At 45.5% G+C, this 20,943-nt stretch overlaps 1 protein-coding gene across 4 annotated transcripts in view; it reads left to right on the top strand.

Annotated features, from left to right (window-relative positions):
• The window catches only part of Tiam1 (TIAM Rac1 associated GEF 1), a 358,057-nt gene that overhangs the window by 79,383 nt on the left and 257,731 nt on the right, over window positions 1-20,943 (top strand). For 3 of the 4 annotated variants that reach the window (XM_031364348.1, XM_031364342.1, XM_031364343.1), the window contains exon 2: window positions 2,169-2,220. The exons of the other annotated variant lie outside the window; for it this stretch is intronic. The gene's annotated coding sequence lies outside the window, so the exon portion shown is untranslated. The remainder of the gene's footprint in view (window positions 1-2,168; window positions 2,221-20,943) is intronic. 4 annotated transcript variants of the gene reach the window in all.

Below are 20,943 nucleotides of genomic sequence, written 5' to 3'. Positions count from 1 at the left end.
TTTTTTTTGAGACAGACTCTCCCATTATGCAGCCGTAGCTGGTTTAGAACTTGGTATGTAGACCAGACTGGCCTTGATCTTATAGAGATCCACCTGCCTATACCTCCTGAGTGTTGGGAATAGAGGTGTGCACCATCACATGCAGCTCTTGTAGATCTTCAGTAACCCACGTTCTGTATGTGCGTGTTACATTTGAGGATGCAAGGAAGGCATTTTGTCCATCTTTTACATGCACTCCCTGCATCTGGGTTATGGGGAAATTGCTCAGGTTCTATGCTAGGGGGCTTTTGTCACTCTGACTGTGATCAAAAGCCTCTTGAGTTGTGTGTAATGCTTCAAGTCGAGGCTTCAAATGTTGTTTTCTTCTTTTCTGTATTGTATCCATTACTGTGTTAAAATAACCAATGACCAAGGCAACTTACAGAATGCATGAGGTCTTCCCAGAGAAGTGCCAGGGGAGTCTGGAATGTTATGCACACAAGGTGGTTGCTCCTGCAAGGAAAGAAATTGCTGCACCCCATCTGCCCAGAAGGCTAGGAGCAGATATGTGTACTAGTCTTTGGACCTTTGCTGTCTTTGGATGGATAGACTTTTGTGGCACTGGATCTTCCCCCAGACCCTTATTGTAAATTTGTTTCCTTCAGTCTGTCTATACCACCTTCTTTATGGACTTTACAAAGAATTATGATATAGTTACATCTGATCTGTGTTTGTCTTACTTTGTTCCTTAAAGAGATTTCTGTATGCTTTGTACACATGGGATTGAGTTAGTTATCACCAGAATAATGTCCACCCAAATAAGCTAACCAGGGTCAGACTCCAAAAGTTTGAGCTAATACCATCTACTGAGCCGTGTTGAACTGAACTGCCTTCTTGCTTCCTGTGATCATCTCTCTGTAGACCATGAAGGCCGCAGAGACCCTCGAAGTTAGAGTCCCTCTAAGAGTCAGGACTTCTGCTTATGCTGTTCTTGAGAGAGACTTTATATTTGACTACACTCAAGTCAGGCTTTTCTGAACATTTAAAAACAATTATTAAATTATGCTTTAACTTATCCTTGCTTTGCTGGCAAGTTTTAGCAAGAACCCTTCTAGATCAGTTACTGAGAATCCCCATGGATGGCTGATCACCTTTGGGGTCTGATGATTCTTCTCCTTCCTCCTCCCATCCCTCTCCTAGATCTAAGTCCTGGACTGGCCCATAGCAAGAAGTTGTCCCATTTTGATGTTTCCTGTTAGTAGTTTTCTTCCCCTTGGCCTCTCACTCCACTCCAGCCATACACCCCCAGCTGTCTTTCCTGTGTTCTCCCTTTTGCCCTTATTCTAGCAGGGTTGGTATCTACCCACTGCTGTCATCCTGGATGAAGTCTACCTGCCTTAACCATTTAAGAAACATCCAAATAACATAGTAAAAAATGTCTATTTGAAATCATGAGATTGTTGGTATCCACTGGTCTGGCTTTACTCAACACTGAGAGAGAGGGCAATGTGGGGCTCGTCACTCACCACAGGGACTTGTCAACTCATTTGCAGGCTGATTCTCATTGAAAAGATGCCTCGCCTTGGTCTCAAGACTGAAATCTCACTTTACTTTCACTATCTGTCTCTCTCATATTTGTTCCCTCATTCATTAAGCGACTATACGGTAAGGTTAAGTGACTATACAGTAAGGTTAAGGATTCTAGTTATGTCAATAAAATTGCATAGGCATTATCTTCATTTTATTTTGTGTTGGCACTTGTTATGTTGCCTACCGACTCTGAGCTCCTGGACTAGTGTGGCCTTCCTGCTTCAGACTCCCGAATGGCTGGGACTCCAGGAATGTGACAGCATGCCTGCTTTTTCTTGCTCTTTAAATAGGACCCTGATCCTGTTAGATCCGTGAGACTGACTCTGGGATACTGTTGCTCCAGAAGATGGTGTCACTAGAGTGTGCTCTCTGTGACTCACGTTGTCCAGAGTGCTGGCTTACTCGGTTTCATGCCGCATGGGGCTGATCTTACTTCCCTTAGCGACCCCCTTCTCCCACCTACCATAGCTCTACAGACCTCCACTGATACAGCTTTGTGCGTGATATGTTGTTCTCTTCCCTTTTTTGATTATGGAATGAAGTGGACGGGCTTTGGAGAAGCTGTTTGTCACTCAGACCCATTTCTTTTGAACTTCTAGGTTGATGGCTACTTCTGGATGTTGACCCTGTCCAAAGCTTGAGCTCCAAATGGTGAGTAGTGACATTCTCCTACAAGCTGGCCTTGCGCCTTGGGGGACTTTCTAGGGGCAAATTTCTAGCCCTGCATTAATGTTTTGTATTAATTATCATCCTGTATCCTTCCTTCTACACATTTCCCTTAGGGTATCCAAAAACAAAACAAAACAAAACAAAAATACAGAAACACACAAACAACAATAGTGATTCTCTGTGGTCAAGAACTAAGTAAAGGAGTGAAATCAGTTCTATGTACAAACATCTCGCTAAAACAATAAGGGTTATTTTGGTTCAACATCGCCATGATTCTCTTGTTACTTGAAGTGAGTCAGAGTCATTGATCAGTGTCACCTGATGCTGGTGTGGAGATTTTCATGGTTGTCTCATAGCTGGTTTTGATTTGTAAAATGTCTAAGCACAAGTCCAAGAATCTAAACAACATTCACCCTGCATAGGGTTGGTGGCACCTCCCTCTCTCTCAAGACAAGGTCTCTCTTGTCGGGCAGTGGTGGCGCACACCTTTAATTCCAGCACTTGGGAGGCAGAGGCAGGCAGATTTCTAAGTTTGAGGCCAGCCTGGTCTACAGAGTGAGTTCCAAGACATCCAGGGCTAAGAAGGAAAAAAAAAAAGAAAGACAAGGTCTCTCTATGGAGCTCAGGCGGGTCTAGAACTCACTCCTGCTTACAGTTTGATGTATGGACTGTAGGAGTGCTGTGCTGCTAGGTCTTGACTTGCATTTCAGAATATGATTCTTTCTCTTGTCCTCCCAGGTAAGGCATTTGTCCTGCGGTATTTTCCACAACACAATTGCATTGCTGATGACATCGAACAGCCCCCTACAAGCTCCTTGTCCTCCAAAGTTCTCCTAAAGACAAGATCAGCTGGGCAGTGGTGGCGCAATGCCAGCACTTTGGAGGCAGAGGCAGAGGCAGGCAGATTTCTGAGTTTGAGGCCAGCCTGGTCTACAGAGTGAGTTCCAGGACAGCCAAGGCTACACAGAGAAACCCTGTCTCGAAACCTACCCCCCCCCCCAAAAAAAAAGACATGATCAGATTCAAACACAAACTTGACTTCTGTCGACTCGGGAAGCTGACCTGGGAGGATTGCTTGAGCCCAGGAGTTCAAGGCGAGAGTGGGAAAAAAAGTGTGTAGCTATGTAGAATGAATGAATAAAAATTGGGTAAAGAATGTTGCTTAGATAGTGGTGTAATGTCCCTTTTTAATTAATAATTATAGTGTCAGTCCATCCATCCATCACTAGACCTTAATGCCTTTTCTCCACATGACTGTAAAGCCATTGATGACCTGATATTGATGATAGGTGTGGTCGTTCCTTTAGAGTGACAAAGAGCTGGTGTTTGGACTATGCTATTTGTTGTACACTTATTAGTTGGTCTCTAAAGAAGAACTTATGTCAAATTTTCTTTATTTGATTTTGTGTGTGTGTATGTGTGTGTGCCTGCAGTGATATGGGATAATTTGTGGGATTTGTAAATCAGCAGCCAAGTTGGGAGACCTAGTAGGAGCTGATGGCGACAAGGATGCTGGTGGTGGATCAGGTGAGATGCAGACAGACTCTGGGGTCATCATGAAGGTAGATGCTGCAGATTCACTCTGCACGGGGGCAGGGTGGACCTGGGCCCTTTCTGGCTAGTCAGCAGGTAGACATTCAAGGCTGAGGGTAGGAGTGGTAAGTTGTAGGCTAAACTTTTCCTTCGTGGACCAGTGTGCTGGCTAGCTTTGTGTCAACGTGGAGTAAGACATGGGAGGAATCGTGGACTGAGAAACTGCTTCCATATGATCAGGCAGTAGGTAAGTGTGTGGAGCATTTTCTTAATTAGTGATTGACAGGGAGGGCCCAGCCTAGTATGGGTGGGACTATTCCTTGTGTTCTTTAAGAAAGCTGGCTGACCAAGCCATGGGGAGTAAGCCAATAAACATACCCCTCCATGGCCTCTGCATCAACTCCTGCCTCTAGGTTCCTGCCCTGGCTTGAGTTCCTGTCTTGACTTCTTCAGTGATGATCAGTGATGATGAACTGATCGTCAGATGAACCGTTTCCCCCCTCAATTGCATTTGGCTGTGGCGTGTCATCCCAGCACTAGTAACCCTGGCTGAGACAGCCACTTACCTCTTTGACTTGGTGACAATAGCCTGCACCTTCACCCTTCTCCTCTGTGGATGGCTGAAGCTAACAGGCCTGGCGGTCGACATCCCATGGTCTTTATGAGTACCCCTCCCCTCTTCCGTGTGACTGTGGGTTGGCATGTGGCTTATTTACCTCTGGTCAGGAATTCTCTGTGATTTACTGTTGCAAAATAGACAGATTTCCATTTTTCCTCCTAGATGGTGCTCAGCCCATTTCCTAAGCTAGTCTCTTTATCTTCTTAATATATTGTTAAATTATTATGGATGGCTGTGGAATTCTTTATGTAAGAAAAATGAAGTGGATTTAAAATATAAAAGACTTTTCTTTCTTTCTTAATTGTATCCTAATGCAATAAAAAACCAGAGTGGTTATTAAAAACATGGCAGAAGAAAAGAATTAAAATAGTAAAATTGCTTAGCAAAGCTTCATAATGCATTCAGATATAATTGGTATCATAATGTGTAATTAAAAATCTCTCTTTGAAGTATGAAGCTGAAGTTTGGGCAGAGCAGGGCCCTCGTGGGATCTGAAGGTGTCTAAATTCATCCCTACATTGGCACTTTTGAATCTGCACAGGCCGGAGGCTGTTGCTACCACCCTTGGCTTCTTATGCTGGAAGAAAGTTACAGAAGTGTGGAAAGAACCTTGGTCAGGAGCTGAGTAGCCACCACAGGGGAGAGGGAGAAGACAGATTTTATCTAGCTGTGGCACTCACCTGATAGCTGCTTGGCCTGGGGCTTCCTGTGGTCTTTATGAGTACCACTCTAAAACTGCTTGGGAGCCTCACTGGGTCTGTTTTTACACCCACCCCCTAGCCTGGCAATACAAACCTTGAAGTGCATGATGAGGAAGGAGCAGGGATCCAAGGGAAAGTACTGTGGGGCAGAGGGACAGTCCCCCAGGTCTCACCTTGACTCTAGTTGGCTTCAAAGATTGGGAGAGAGTGATGAGGGTTTGAGAGCAAACCCTGCTGAACTCAGCTAGTGGTAACCATTGCTCCAGCTCCTTTCTTTTGGCATTTTTTCTGTCACCGTTCATCCACGCAGGCTTCTTCTGGCAGAGCTGGTTGGGTGTGTGCTCTTTGTCATCCCCTTGGTGGTCTAGTGTCTCAGTGCCAATCATGCCCATGGAGGAAGTTGCCTCCTGGTAGCAACTTGAGCCTCCTGAGGCTCAAGGCACAGAACAGCCCCCTGGATGTGGTTGCTGGGATTTGAACTCAGGACCTTTGGAAGAGCAGTGCTCTTAACTGCTGAGCCGTGTCTCCAGCCCTGAAAATAAATATTTTTATTTATTTATTTATTTATTTATTTATTTAATTTATTATATGTAAGTACATTGTAGCTGTCTTCAGATACTCCAGAAGAGGGAGTCAGTTCTCATTACGGATGGTTGTGAGCCACCATGTGGTTGCTGTGATTTGAGATCAAGACCTTTGGAAGAACAGTCAGTGCTCTTAACCACTGAGCCATCTCTCCAACCCCCGAAAATAAATCTTAAAACAAAAGATGATTGAACTGAACTGGGAGTCATGGACAATGGTGCCTCTAAATTATGCTTAGTGTCAGAGCCGGAGTTGTGAAGGATGATGGAGTGATCAGCAGACAGAGCTCTCTTTCTTTTCCATCAACTCTTTGCTGGGATCTCAGCAGAAAGAGCTGGTATTTTGGGTTTATGAAGGGTTCACTTAAAAAAAAAGATATATATATATATATATATATATATATATATATATATATATATATAAAATGTGTGTACATGTTTGCATTATGTATATGCCTGCTTGCATGTGTGCAAGAACCCATGGATTCCAGAAGAGGGCCTCATATCCTGAAGCCAGAAATACACAACCTGGCAGTTGTTGAGCTGCTGGACATGGGTCCTGAGAACTGAATGTGGGTCCTTTGCAAGAGCAGCACATGCTCTTAACCACTCAGTCATCTGTCAGTTTGTGGGAGTGGGCTAGGGGATGGGAAGGGAAAACAAGGGCAAGAGACACGTCTTAATCTGCATGGGCTTCAAGGTAGAGAAGAGGAAATACAGGAGCGTTACTGTATGGGGTAAGTGGGAGGGAAGGAGGCTCTCTGGGTGAAGGATACCCAAACAAAACAGCATTGGCTCTTGTTTCGACTCTGAGTTGATAAGGGGAGGGGAAGGTGTTGAAGGATAGAGGTGATCGGCATTGTGTAAAAATCAAATGGTTGGGGCTATCGTGGGGTGTGGGGTGGGCCTGGCCTGTAAGAGTTCTGGGATAATGTTTATGAAAAAAATTCTCTCATAGCCCTACCCACTGACATGTTTGCAGATGACACGACAGCAGGAGAGCACAGGGGAACACCTGGTAGGTCTGTGACTGTGGGTGCATGTTGATGGTGTACTCACTATACACACCTTCCCAAAGAGCTAGGCGTGGCTGTGCACCACTGCAATTCCTGCACCGCACACGGCGAAGCTGGCGGGTTTGTGAGTTTGAAACTAGCCTGGGCTGCAGAGAGCAAGGACTCGTCTCAACAAACGGAAAAACCAGGACATTTCCAGGAGTTTTAAGGCTGAAAGCTAGTCTTCCAGAGTAATCCATGGCTACCTTTGCAGTAGCAGCAGCAAGAGGAGTTGGCCAACCTCTTGTAAGAGACTCTTCCAAGCCCGGCAGATGCCCCTCTGTTTCCCCGGGCAAGTCCCTTTGGCCTGAGTGACACACCTCAGTAGAGTTTTGCCCAGAGCAATGGCCTGCTTTATAGCCTGGTCTTTTTTCCTTTGGGTCAGGTTGCAGGTCTGTCCTCAGCTGCAGCTCTTCCTTCTGCTCCCGTGCCTCTGAGGTGGGTCGCTCCTCTCTGAATCCAGGTGCAGGGCCACTTAGACTGGAGTTCCCAAGGTCATAAGAATTGAATTATTCAGCCATGTGTAGACTTGGCTAGCTTCTGTATGCATCAACTATTGCATATATATTTATAAATATATATTAAAATTCAGAACTTAAAAATTTATGAAAAATGGTATGCTAAATCTGAAGTGTGTCCTTGTGACCTGAGTCACCAAGCCCTCCTCTCCCTGTGTCCTCTGTGCCTGAGGCTAGGTCCCCCAGACAGGAGCAGGCCGGATGGGTGGCCAGCGTCACAGTGATGGTGGCCCCGTCAACTGGCTACCTCACAGCTACAAATCACTCCTGCAATGGCCTGTCCTAGCATAGCAGCTCCAAGCCCACACCATTCGATGTTTTCTCTCTGACTCTTTCGTTTAGCTGCTTAGTTAAGGTGACTACTGGGTAACTGAGGTGCTGTTTATTAATATCTGAGGTCTATAGGGACCGAGTTGATGGACATTTCAAGAGTCCTCTGTGAGTCAGTGTTGGCTTTTTCTAGAAATGCTCACTTTTAACATTGCTGGGCATTGAAACAAAGGCCTTGCATATGCTAGGAAAGCGCTACCCCTGAGCTACACCCACAGTGTGTGTGTGTGTGTGTGTGTGTGTGTGTATGTGTGTGTGTATGCTCGAGAGAGTGTGCATGTTTAAGTTTTTGAGATAGACTCATGAGGTTGCCTAGACTAGCTTTGAGCTTACTTTGTAGCCCAGGCAAGCCTTCAACCCTGTGACGCTGGCTTACCCTCCCAAGTGTCTGAGATGGAGGCTTATGTGCCTCCAGGCCTGCCGAGGTCTTCCCAGTAGCCGCTGTGCTTGTTCTGCTGTGGGGAAGCTTAGGTAGGGTGGGAGGCAGGTGTGGAGAAAAGGCTGTAGGAGGGGCTGTGGCCGAGGACCTGCTTCCTGTAGGAAGCCAGAGGGACATTTTTAGGAAGTGCCTTGGACCTGGTTTCTTTTGGGACAGAAGAGAGAGGTACTGTGGGTAATGGAGAAGCTTAGGGAAGGTGGTGTCTGAAAGAAAGGGATGTGTGGGGATTCCAGTTATGTCGAGGTAAAGAAGTATCTTGAATGGTCTAGGGAGGAGCCATGCTGTGTCTCTACTCCGTCTCATGAATGCCAGCAGGCAGCAGTGTTCATGGAAGCAAGGCAGTCTGTTTCCCATCTGCAGCTGTTCATGAGCAGCTGTATCCATCATCTAGCACGGTCCATGCCGCTGCCCTCTTGACCTCTTTGTGGCCGTAGTTAACTGCAGGACACCCGCACGAGACAGGGCCCATTCCTGGCTCCCTATGGAAGGGATCTAGGCTGTTAGCGGCTGGTGGGAGGCTCCTAAGGCCCCCATTCCCAACCAAGCTAATGGTTGCTGGGGGAGGGATTGTAAGTCACATCCTCCCCACCCCCAGATGATAGTTAACAGTTGCTGGGGTAGGGGAGTGAGAGGCTTTACTCTGCCTCCTTCAGGATCTATGCTGTTAGTGGTTTTGAGGATACCTGGTTTCTTCAGTGGTGTACCTGCTTGAAAGTCAGCCACGCCCCTGTTAGGAACCTGATTAAATCCATCTGTCCACTGGAATTGGGTGGGACCGCTTGTTTGCCTTCAGCCTGCCTGTGGAGATGTCTTCCCAGGAAAAGTTGACAGTCCAGAAAAGAAGGGGCCAGGCCCTTCAGGCTGGCCGTCCAGTGAAGACTTCCTCTGCCCCTAGCTTTCTGTCTTCTGAGCCCAGCAGGTGCTTCGCCTGTCTGCCAGGTTTGATTGTGCCTGGCTGTGAACTGTTTGCATCAGTGTGGTGACTCTGGAGGGATTGCTCCCGTACACAGTGACTCACCTCACTGCAAACTTAGTTCTGCTCAAGAAAGAAGAGGGAGTTGTGGCCCTCGGCAGCAGTGAGAACAGCCAGAATTTTATTCAGAAACAAAATAAGAGGACGTGAAAATAGCGACTGTGTTTCGAGCACCTGTGTGTGTGCCTGGCTTTGGGATGCTTCTCTTATGTCTCTCATAGTGAAGTATTGTGAACTTGGTGCAGTCCTAAACATACCTGGGAAGATGGGATCACAGTTGAGGAACTGCCTTCATCAGACTGGCCTGTGGGCCTGTCTATGGGCATTTTTTTTTTTACAGCTTTATTTTATTTATTTTTATGTGTATGAGTACACTGTAGCTGTATAGATGGCCGTGAGCCATCATGTGTGTAGCTGCTGGGAATTGAACTCAGGACCTCTGCCGGCCCTGCTTGCTTCACCCCGCTCGCTCCGCTGCCCCCCCCCACTCGCTCCAGTATGGGCATCTTTCTGATTGTTTATTGATGAGGAATGGCCCAGCTCATTGTGTACAGTGCCACCCTAGGCTGGTGGGTCTGGGCTATCTATGAAAGGTAATTGAGCAAGCCAGGGGAAACAAGCCGGGAAACAGTGTATACCTCCGTGGTCTCCGTGGTCTCTGCGTCAGTTCTTGCCTCAGCTTGCCAAATAAAAAACCCTTTTACCTTCAAATCAGCTGTGGTTAGTGTTTTATCACCTCAGTGGAAATCGGATTAATACGGTACCGTTGTGTCATTTAGTTCTCAGATCTGTCCTACTTTCTGTGATAGTACTTGGATTGTATGTGCTACTTCCAGTAGGGACCCTGGGGCGGGGTGGGGTGGGGTTGTGGAGAAGCACTTCAGAAGTGGAGGCCGGGGTACTCAGGTTGGCAGAACTGAACTCTGACCCCACTACTCCTGTGCAGAATTTGCAGACTTGTCAGCCTGTCTGATAGAGCTCATCCTTGCTCTCTATGAGCTTCTGTCTCTGATGTAGAGGTATGAGCGATAGGGGCTTGTGACTGTGGTTGTGTGTGGTCAGGAGAGCATGTTACAGGGCATCCCTATGGCTAGCTCTTTTCCTCGGCCTTTCCCAGAGGTACGGCTAACCTGGACTCTGTTGTCTTATCTTGGCCAGTGTGGATGCTTTAGGTGTGGCTGGTGTATCTCACGTGGTTCCATTGGGAACTCTTATACACTTAGTGCCGTGAGGTATACACTTGCCTGGCCAGCAGATGCCCAGATGTTTTAGCAACCATTCAGAATATTCTCCAAGAATGTTTCTGGATAAGATTTAACAGAGGGGAGAGAATTAGTAGATTGCCGCCCCGCCCCCCGCCACATTGTGGAGGGCTCATGCAATCAGTGGGAGGCCTGAACACAGTGGCTGACACCCCCTCAGTAGGGACATTGTCTCCTTCTTGACTGCCTTTGGATCTAGCCTGTCATTTTTCTTACTTGCCTTTGGCCTTCGGCTGGAATTCGCATTGCTCTCCTGGGTCTGCAGCTTGCCCATTGCAGATCTACAGGCACGTCAGACCATATAATATTATAAACTAATTCCTTGTAATCTTTATCTATACTGATGTGCCTGTGCTGTGTGGGTGTGTTTGCATGTTAGCGGTAGGTCCTGTTCCTCCTGAGGACCTTGATTGTGCCCACACTGGGTGACCTTCTATCTTCTCATTGCTCTGGCAGGCCACTATCTGACCAGTGCAGGAATTTCCATCCGCTTTTACTGTTCAGGCAACCATGAACTCACATTTCATGTTCCTCCTCTGGTTCTAATTCTGTTCAGTGATATTAGGAAGATTTCTTAGTATTTCTCTACTCTCTTCATTGTTTTTCTCTTTTCTCCCTCCCCTGGCTTTTCTCCTTCTAGTTCAGATACAAAGTGGTCCTACTAATAATAGCTTATCAATGTAAGGATCGGAGGAGGAATGGCTCTGTGGATGGAGTGCATGTTGTGCAAGCATGAAGACCTGAATCTGGTCCCCCAGTGTTCATTGAGAACACCAGCTGTGGAGGCACATGCTTCCCAGCTTGGGAGGCTGATACAACAGGGTCCTGGGGGGCTTCCTACCTGTCAGTCTACCTGAATTGGTGAACTGAGTTTTAGAGAGCAACCTTGTCTCAAAATGACAATGTGGCAAGCTAATAGAGGGAGACACGTGGCCTCAGCCTCTACCCTTTGCACCTGTATGCATAAGTGCACATATGCTAATATACTCCTGTGCACATCCCCACCCCCACTCCTGCACACACATTCCTAAAATGGAAAGGTCACATTGATATCCCATTTTAGAAAAATGGCTGCCACCCTCACAAACCCACATCAGAATCTCCAAACCACAGGATTTTCTTAAAATTAAATATTTTTAAACACCTTTATAGGTTTTCAAAAAGAGAGAGAACATCTTTTTTAACATTACTGCCTCTCTCTATAACTTCCTTCTAGATCAGTGGGAAAACTCTGCTAATTAAGGTCAAAGTCCACCATTGACTGATCGCCTTCTGGGGCTCAGTGAATCATGGAGGACTCCCTTGGTTAGCAGGATCTCCATCTCTGACCTTGTCTGGGGAATTCTAAGCCCCCATACTCACCTCTACCTGAGGAATGTCACATACCCTCAATTAGTTTATAGGATCAGTTTCCTTTCTCCTGACAAAACCTGTTCAGCCAGCACTTGAGATTCCTGGAATGCTTTCCCATGCTAATGAGGCATTCCAGGTACCCTAAGCCCCCAACCAATAATCTTTGCCCATCCTGGATATCCCTACCCTCAGTCCCCCAAAACTTTATAAGCCTTCAGTCATCCTAAGTAAAGTTGTTGCCTATTGACAATTGGTCCTGGTGAACCCCATGGCCAACGTCTCCATTCCCAGCACCCTTGTGGACAGAGTTGGCCAATGATCCATGGGAGCAGGGAGACCCACAAAATCTTTACTGGTGTTTACTCCTTGTTCTGATGATGATGCATAACACATTTTGTCTTAACAAGGTTTCCGTGGGCTATCTCAGGTGGCTCTGTCACTGCAGTTAGACCTTCCACTTTGACGAAAAGTTTTCCCTGTCCCACTTGCCATTTTGGAGAATGGTTATTTCCCAGCATTATGTTGGGGACACTCTATCTGTTTTCACCATGAGGATATTGTTATGATCTTGGCTGCCGCCCAGCTTCAGAAGGACCACAGCAGGCCAAAGAGTTCCACATGAGGTTTATTGGGAGACAGAGGGACAAGGTGGCGGCAGAAAGAGAAGGGGGACAGAGAGGGGGGGAGGGGGAAGGTAAGGGGGAGAGACAGAGAGAGGGGGGAAGAGAGAGGAAGAGAGAGAGAGAGAGGGAGAGAGAGAGGGAGGGAGAGACAGACAGAGACAGAGAGAGACACCAGGGGGGCCTTTCTTTATAGATGGATGATGATGCAATCACAGGTAAAGGTGGGAGGTGAGCCAAGTGGATTCTGGGAATATGGTGGCTGTTGCCTTGGCAACAGGTGTACAGGTCCCGCCTATGTGATGTCACCGGTTTCGGAGGTCCTGATACCAACAGATATGGTTTCAAACCCCTAGTGGTTGTCCAGAATTCCAGACTATACTGAATTTTACCTGTTGTTTTTTTATTCTGCATCTGTACCTAAGCTGAAGTAGAATTTGTAAGTTAGGTACAGTAAGCAATTAACTTGAAATCCAAGCATGTGAACTTTTCCCCCATACTCAACAACTTCCATCTTTTCATTTAGAGGAAGTATTTCATATCTTGTTTGGAACATATGAATCTCTAGCGCCACTGCTTTGGCACCACTGTGAAGCAGAATAGGTCAACCGAGGGTCTCTACTCTGTGACACTGTGATAGTTGCTGACCTCTGGGTAGGTAGCATACAGAGTGTAGAAACACCTAGCAAAGGGATGATTCATATCCTGTGTGCAACACAGCAGGCCGTGGTTGGAGGCACTTCATGAATGCACTCAGAAAGACACAAACTGCTTATTGCTGGGACTTTTAGTGTGTGTGAAGAAGAATTAACTATAGTTTATGGAAACATGGAAGATCAAACCTTCAGTCTGTGAGAGGATTCCTGTGTTTCTTCCTTATTGTCTTTGCTTTCTCTGTTCCTTTCTATTCACATCTAGTCATGCCCGGTTTTTCCTCAGTAATGTCCATAAATATTACTTTTGCTTACTTAGTTCCTGATAAAGTGATGAAGGAGAGGTTTCATTGAGAGGCTGGTGTTTTCTCCGGAAGAGACCCCTAAGCAAATGTGAGCACAGAGCAGATGGGATTGTGCTCTCTGCTTATGCCTCACAAGGTCACTTAGCCAAAACTTATCTGACATCACCAGAAAGCAACCAGGTTTCATTTATTTTTTAGCTACAGGAATTTCAGTGAATGTGGGGTTAAACAACCACGACAAAAACCATGAAATCGACCTCAAATAAACCCAAGCCCCAAACGTAAGCAATGAAGGCCTCTTCACCTTTCTTTTCTCTTGACTGCATTTATTGTTCTGAGTCAGAGAGGCCTGGCTATGGAATCTAATGATAAATTCTAACTCAGGAAGTAATGGAAGGTGGTCTTAAATTGGTCCTTAGATTTTACAAGGAATTGCAATAACCCAGGGCTCTAGGCCATCTTTGGGTGCCACCAAGATGGCATGAGATTTTGACCACGGGGGCTGTGATAAGAGCAGCAATTGCTATGGTAACATTTCATCGAGTCACTAAACACGTGTGTCCCTTGTGTTGGAATTACAGGTGACATCCAGGATAGATAGGGGAATGTGTAAAAAAGAAAGTTGCCAGTTTTTTCAGATTGTTGCCACAAAGTCGTACCTTCATGAAGCAGCCCTTTGGACCAAACCTTGCTCCTTCTTCAGCAAAACCTAGGGGAATGTGATATTAGTAGACTTATAGTTAAAGAACATTCTAGAAGACTCTTCAATAAACAGAGTAAGTCTACAGAATGCTAAAGCCAATAGGGGCAAAGTAATAAAGTGATTCTGGAGTCTTCTCTTTGTAGAAAAAAACAAATAAGCAACAAGTAAATGTCCAATCCCTCAGTAAAACACGTTAGGACTTGGAGTTTTGATATCTTGCTCTAGACTGAAGTTTACTTATCGGTGCAGACCTTGTGACATTTGACCTTTCCTTCCTGCAGTTGGTGACGTTTCCCATGAAACATGCCCTCCTCCTTACTGGTCTTGAAGTTGCCTATAGCAACAGTCTTTGTCTGAGTACTTTCTTGCTTTGTAGAAAAGGATGCTAAGTTGGTTCCAGGATAGGGGTTGAGGGGTGGGGTGGGTGGGTTTTAGTTGACTTAACTCCTCATCACTGTTGGCTGACATGATATGTAGCCCAGTCGAGTTTTCCTCGGGCTGACAGATTGCATTTTAGTTCTCTAAGAAGAGATTATGAAGTTAAAAATATAACAATTACTCATTTTTACCTCATTCTTTTCTTGGTAAATCCCCAGAAAACAAGCATGGAATTTGTCAGAAAGGGAACTTTATACTTTTCAGCCTTCATGGTCCTTGAGCCATTTCATCCCTTCTTTGAGATATATTACACTGAGAATGCATAGGAAATTGTACTGGAATTTTATTGATGTGTTTTAAGGCAGGTAGCTGTGTCCTCCGGTCGCCGTCCTCTTCTGTGGATGCCGGCTCACTTAGCACAGTGTAAAAGAAATATTTTTAGTGCCACCACTTAAGGCTGCATTAGAAGTTGTAGGTCCACTGCTGCTGCAGCCTCCCTGGGACAGCTTGTCTTTAGAGCTGTTCATGTAAACACAAGCCGGGTTGCTGGGAGCCGCAGAGCTTTAGAACTGATTTTCATGAGGTCTTTCATGTAATGAGATCTCATCAGTGTCTAGTCTCCTGGCTGTTTTCACTTGAGGCCGAGGAGGGTCCAAGGAGGATCAGTTTAGGGAGCCTGTGGTTTCGCCTTGGCTTCTTTTTGGCTTGTGGGAGGCCGCATCCCGTGAGGTCCAGCTTTTATGAAATCTGTTCTAAATGACTTGAATGGGAGCCAGTGCAGCCTGATGTTTTCTGTTATATAACCAGTCAGATTTATGTTGCATACAATGAATTTCAAATCCCAGTTTTGAGGGGATTTCAAAGAGGCATAGGGATGCTCTTAGCGTCCTGGAGAAGGAAGATTTGGGAAAGCCACTATAGTTCAAGGCTCATTATAGAAACCACAGCTATAAAATGTGATTGTTTTGGTCCCTAATGAATATCAATAGAGATTGAAAACTGATGGACCACAGGAGTCTGATATCTGGGATACCCAGTGCATCGGTACACAGTGTGGGTCACATGACCTTTGGGGATTCCTAATGGAATGGTATGTGGGGGCGGGGTGGGTGGGTGATGTGACTTCTGGGGATGCCCACTGCAGTGATGCATGGGGTGGGTCATGTGACTTCTTCTGCTGTTTGTATGTATGTGTGTATGTATGTATGTATGCATGTATGTATTTGTGTGTGTGTGTATGTGTGTGTATGTATGTGTTGGCACACATGGTGCATGTGCAACAGGTAGAATTCACAGATTAATTTGCAGGAATCAGGTCTTCAACATGTGGAATTGGTTTACAGAAGTACCTTTATCCACTTATCCTCTTCTCCAGCTTAAATGTGATTTTTTTTTTTTTTAAGATTTATTTATTATTATACATAAGTACACTGTAGCTGTCTTCAGACACTCCAGAAGAGGGCATCAGATCTCATTACAGATGGTTGTGAGCCACCATGTGGTTGCTGGGATTTGAACTCAGGACCTTCAGAAGAGCAGTCAGTGCTCTTAACCGCTGAGCCATCTCACCAGTCCTAAATGTGATTTCTACTGCTGGCCATTACACTGGTCCTCTGGGCTGGTGAGATGGGTAAAGGTACTTGCTGTGCATGCCTGGTAACCTGAGTTTGGTTCCTAGGACCTATGTAAAGGAGGAAAGAGAGAATTGTTTGCACAGAATTATCTGCTGGCTTCCACATGTGTGGTTTAGCTCATGCTCCACCTCCAAATACTGACTTATAAAATTTGATTTTACAGATGCAATCCTAAAGCACAGTGGTGAGAATGGCCTGTACAGGCAACAGTTCTAAAGAGCTCTGTGGGCTGTGGGATGTCTTTGGCTCTCCTAGGTAATTGCTCTGTGGGAAGAGATTACTTTTTTCCACTTCTGGTTTCCTAGCATCTGTGGAGCAGGCCCTGAAATACCTGTTTATCATCTCTTGTCTGTGATGAGAAGGCCTAATTATTCCCAATGGCCAGAAGTGGTTAGGGGATGTACAGGACCGGCCACGTCCTTCACAGGACTCTGGTGACCCTTCCCTTTTCAAAGTTACAGTGGGAGATGAAGAGTGGGACCCATAGCTTCTGCTTGTGAGGCAGTTCTGATTTCTGTGGCTACTGCCCCAAGCAGTTAAATTCTGGGGAGCAGTTACACGTGAGATATGTTTGAGTCTGGGTTTGGGTACCTCAGTTCATTGCAGCGCCGAGTCAGAGCTGAGATGTCACCAGTGATGCCTTCAAGGTGTGGTGCTTTCATATTTGTGTGTGTGGCCTGGTACAGGTCCTTCATTCAATCACATAGTCTCCCTTCCTAAATCCTAGGGAACTTGTTCAAATGAAGATTCTCAGGACCCCATCTTCACAGAGATGCTCATGACCACCCTAGAATCCAGCTCCTTTGTGCTGCTTGCCATAGACTATGGCTTTGACCCAGGCCTCTTTACCTGTCCCATTCTAGACTTTGAGGAATCCTACAATGTTGCCCACTCTATCCTCTGTGACAGCTGATCAAGTTGTTCATCCTTATCTTTGACCTTAAAGCCCAAGCAGTTTTTTTTTTTTTAAGCATTTCCTAACAGAAATTAGGTCAGTTGAGCAAGAGTCCTCTGACTCTTGAGGTTTCTATTTAGAAATCCTCTGTAACCTGTCTCTGTAACCTGTCTCTGTATCCTGTCTCTGTAACCTGTCTCTGTAACCTGTCTCTGTATCCTGTCTCTGTAACCTGTCTCTATATCCTGTCTCTGTAACCTGTCTCTGTATCCTGTCTCTGTAACCTGTCTCTGTAACCTGTCTCTATATCCTGTCTCTGTAACCTGTCTCTGTAACCTGTCTCTGTAACCTATCTCTGTATCCTGTCTCTGTATCCTGTCTCTGTATCCTGTCTCTGTAACCTGTCTCTGTAACCTGTCTCTGTATCCTGTCTCTGTAACCTGTTTCTGTATCCTGTCTCTGTATCCTGTCTCTGTATCCTGTCTCTGTATCCTGTCTCTGTATCCTGTCTCTGTAACCTGTCTCTGTATCCTGTCTCTATATCCTGTCTCTGTATCCTGTCTCTGTAACCTGTGTCTCTTGTCTATAAATCCACACTTACAGCAGCTGGAAGCTGGACTGCACTGCCCTCCCCCACATTGGAATACTTGTATTTTATATATTTCAGAATAATTTTTTGTCACTAAACCTCATGGTCTTCCTTGGTGTGTCCAAAGTGACACCCTGTATATTTATTAGGAAAGACTGAATCCTAAATTAAAGTCCAAAACACATTGGCTTAACTGAACAAAAGTGTAGTTTTTTCTATATCAAGTTGTCTCCTAAATGGCAATTTTGGAACGCAGGTTCTTTCTGCATTGTGACTCTGCTATCTCTAACCTGTGCTCCAAGTTTATCAGATATGTTCTGTTAGCTAGAGATTAGTCACAGTAACACATTTCTGTTCTTTCTGTTCTCTAGTCCTGTGTGTGTGTGTGTGTGTGTGTGTGTGTGTGTGTGTGTGAGAGAGAGAGAGAGAGAGAGAGAGAGAGAGAGAGAGAGAGAGAGAGAGAGAGAGAGAGAGAATTTTGCAGTTTCACTAAGTGTTAGATGTGCTAACTTCAGCAATCCTTGGAATGCAGGGTCCCTTCAGCAGTACCTTAGCCATTCCTCTGTGTCTCATTTTCAGTGTCCTTCAGTTGTGGTGCTCCATGCACTTGACAGCTGATTTTTTTTAATGCTGAAAAATTGAACAGTTCCTTCCATACTGGAAAGAGAAGTTGAACAAAGAGAATACATCGAGTCTCTGCCCTTATCCTGGGTTTGCAGAAGAAGCATGGTGACTTGTGCAGGCTGCTGGTTAGGTGACCAGTGGTCCCATGATCCTCATCTTTCAACTTCTTACAGATCTGAAAGAGTCTTGATGGCCTCACTCTGCTTCCCTTGGCGCTTTGTGAGGCTCCTGGAGCTAGAATGGTAGGCACAGGAAACCACAGCACCTCCTTCCTTAGTTGTGGCCACAGTGGAGAGTTGGCAAGTTCACTTGTCTTGTATGGTTTGTTTCCCTCTCATTTCTTCCTCTTAATGACGTTAGGAGGTGTGAATACTGTCTTGTCTCCTTTTTAATCCAGCGAGGGAAATTGAGGCACAGAACAGCCAGGTAGTTACAAGAGGTCAAGTCCCTGGTGACAGTCTGAGTGATGAGACCTTGTCTCACCCGGGGTCCACTTGCTTCTGCTTTTGCCATTGCTTTCTTGGACAACTACTTCAGGGAGGAAGACACCCTGTCCTCTCCTTACACATAGACTGCATGTCTTAGAGAAAAGTGCTTCTGCTTTCCTGCGTTGTGATTATGGTTTCTGGGTTAGCGCTCTGTGAGGATGTGGGTAAAGTCAGCCCTCCTTCCGATTCCTTTTGATGGTGTTTTTTGCACTCAGATAAGACAGGGAGCTTATGCATACTAACGACTTGTCAACTGTCGTGTCTTTTGGGGATCTGTTCTTAGTGTAGCACTAATCAGATGTATTATCAATTACTGAATGCTTTGGAAGTTTGTGGTACTCCTCTTCCCGGGTCAAGGGAAGATGGTGTTGAGCATCACCAAGGCCAAGTCCATGTTTAGTCATGTTGCCAATGCCCTTTTTTTGTCCAGCTGTTTCTCAGGAGTTAATGGAGACAGCACATGACTTGGGCAAATGTTTGTTCTACAGAGGTTCATGCAGTGAGAGCTCAGACCCACATTGGCAGTTTGAGAAGGTGATGTGGAACCTCTATAGGTGGTCTGTAGGTTATAGATTGACTGGGACATACTTGTGGATTATAATATACATATATCATTTTATATATATATGTATATATTTACATACATACTCACACACACACATATATGTTATATTATACATTATAATTCCTGGATTGAGTTATGGTTACTTCCTCATGTCAGGGTTCTGCTGTGATTATCAGGGACCAAACCAATGGAGCTGCCATATCTTGGCCTTCAAACCACTAGAACCGTGAGACAAATAACCCTTTTTCTAATTTCTGTTCTTCCTTTTGTTGGTGTGCATCCAGATTAAACTTAGGGCCTGCCATGTGGTAGGTAAGTGTGTGACTACTGAGCAAGCCTGAAACCTCTCTTCTTTGCAAAGCTAGCCTGACTCAGGCCTTCCACTCTGCTCACTCAAACCTGACTGTTAGAGCACTCTTCTCGAAGCCTCAACAGACCACACCATACCATTTTTCCTCAGACATGGCATCAGGTGAGTTATCATATTTGCTAGCAATTAATTTTTCTACTTGACTGCATTTTTATCCTCTTAGAAAGGAAGTGTACAATGTAGACCAGAGTTTCTCAACCAGAGATAGACATTGCTGATGTGGGGTTATTCCTCTACACTCTGGCCTGACACTGGAGGGAGGAACCTCATCTCCATGTCCTTGGTACCCTTGGGGGTCATTGTCCTTGAAGGAAGTTGTTGTTAAAGCACATCTTCTTGGTCTTCTCCGGCTGACCTAAATATGAAGAGTGAATTCAGAAAAGGAGATTCATGCTGGCTGGCTCTGTTAGCCAGGTCACTTCATCCATTTACCAAGTATAAATGGACATAACTTTTGATGGGTCTTACAATATTCATTCATTCATTCATTCATTCATTCATTCATTTATTCTTGATAGTGAACAAATAATAGAAATCCAGTAGGAATGACACTTGGAGTTTTGAATCTGTTTCTTTTCCTGAGCTGGCAATTCACCATCTTAATTTCTCTTTTGATTCTGAGTAGCAGGAGTGAGCTATAGTTCCCAATTAGGCCCTCAGTCAGAGAGCAAACAGCTGGTACTCTGCAGCGTGCTGTGTTGCTAAGCAACACTATCTGGTAGATGGGGGAAGTCAAGTGCATTTTTAACTTATTATGTTTTTGGCTTATTACATTTTAAACATTTTATTTATTTTGTGTGCCTGAGTGTGAGTCCGTGCTTGAGCATCTGCTACAGTGGACTTGGTCAAAGAACAATTGGTGGGAGCCAGTTTTCTCTTTCCGCCGTGGGGGTCCCAGGGACTGAACTCGGGTTATTGGGTTGGGCAGCAAATACCTCTACCTGAAGAGCCATCTGGCTGGCCCCAGATATTTTGAACTTATGTGGCTTAGCAGGATCTAACCACAGTATAATGTGAGGAATATATGTCACTACTTCAGTGGCTCTTTACCGTGTGATTGCTGTGTGCCAGGCTAGCCTCCCCTTGTCAGGGAAGCTGTCCTCCATGGAACATGGACATAGAGTCACTCAGAAGTCACAGCAGTCCTTCTGGAGAGTCCTGGCAGCTGGAGCCTGTCCACACCATGATGCTGGTGCTGTTCTGAGAGGATGCGGGGATGATACCCCAGCCTGTCACTGGGTGAACCACTGCTGTAGTTCCGTGAGTACTAACTACTTAAGAAGCAAGGAAACTGGCATGGTGGTGTGGGCCTTTAGTCCCAGCACTAAGAGAGGCACAACTCTACAAGTTCAAAGCCAGCCTAGTCTATAGTGTGAGCTCTAGGACAGTCAGAGCTACATAGTGAGACCCTGTATGAAAAAGACTAAACAAAGAAACAACAACAACAGCCAGGCAGTGGTGGCGCATGCCTTTAATCCCAGCACTCGGGAGGCAGAGGCAGGCGGATTTCTGAG

This window comes from Mastomys coucha, unplaced genomic scaffold (assembly GCF_008632895.1).
Source record: "Mastomys coucha isolate ucsf_1 unplaced genomic scaffold, UCSF_Mcou_1 pScaffold12, whole genome shotgun sequence".
Lineage (NCBI taxonomy): Eukaryota > Metazoa > Chordata > Mammalia > Rodentia > Muridae > Mastomys > Mastomys coucha.
The sequence above is the reverse complement of the archived record's forward strand: the minus strand, read 5'-3'. Positions and strand labels throughout refer to the sequence as shown.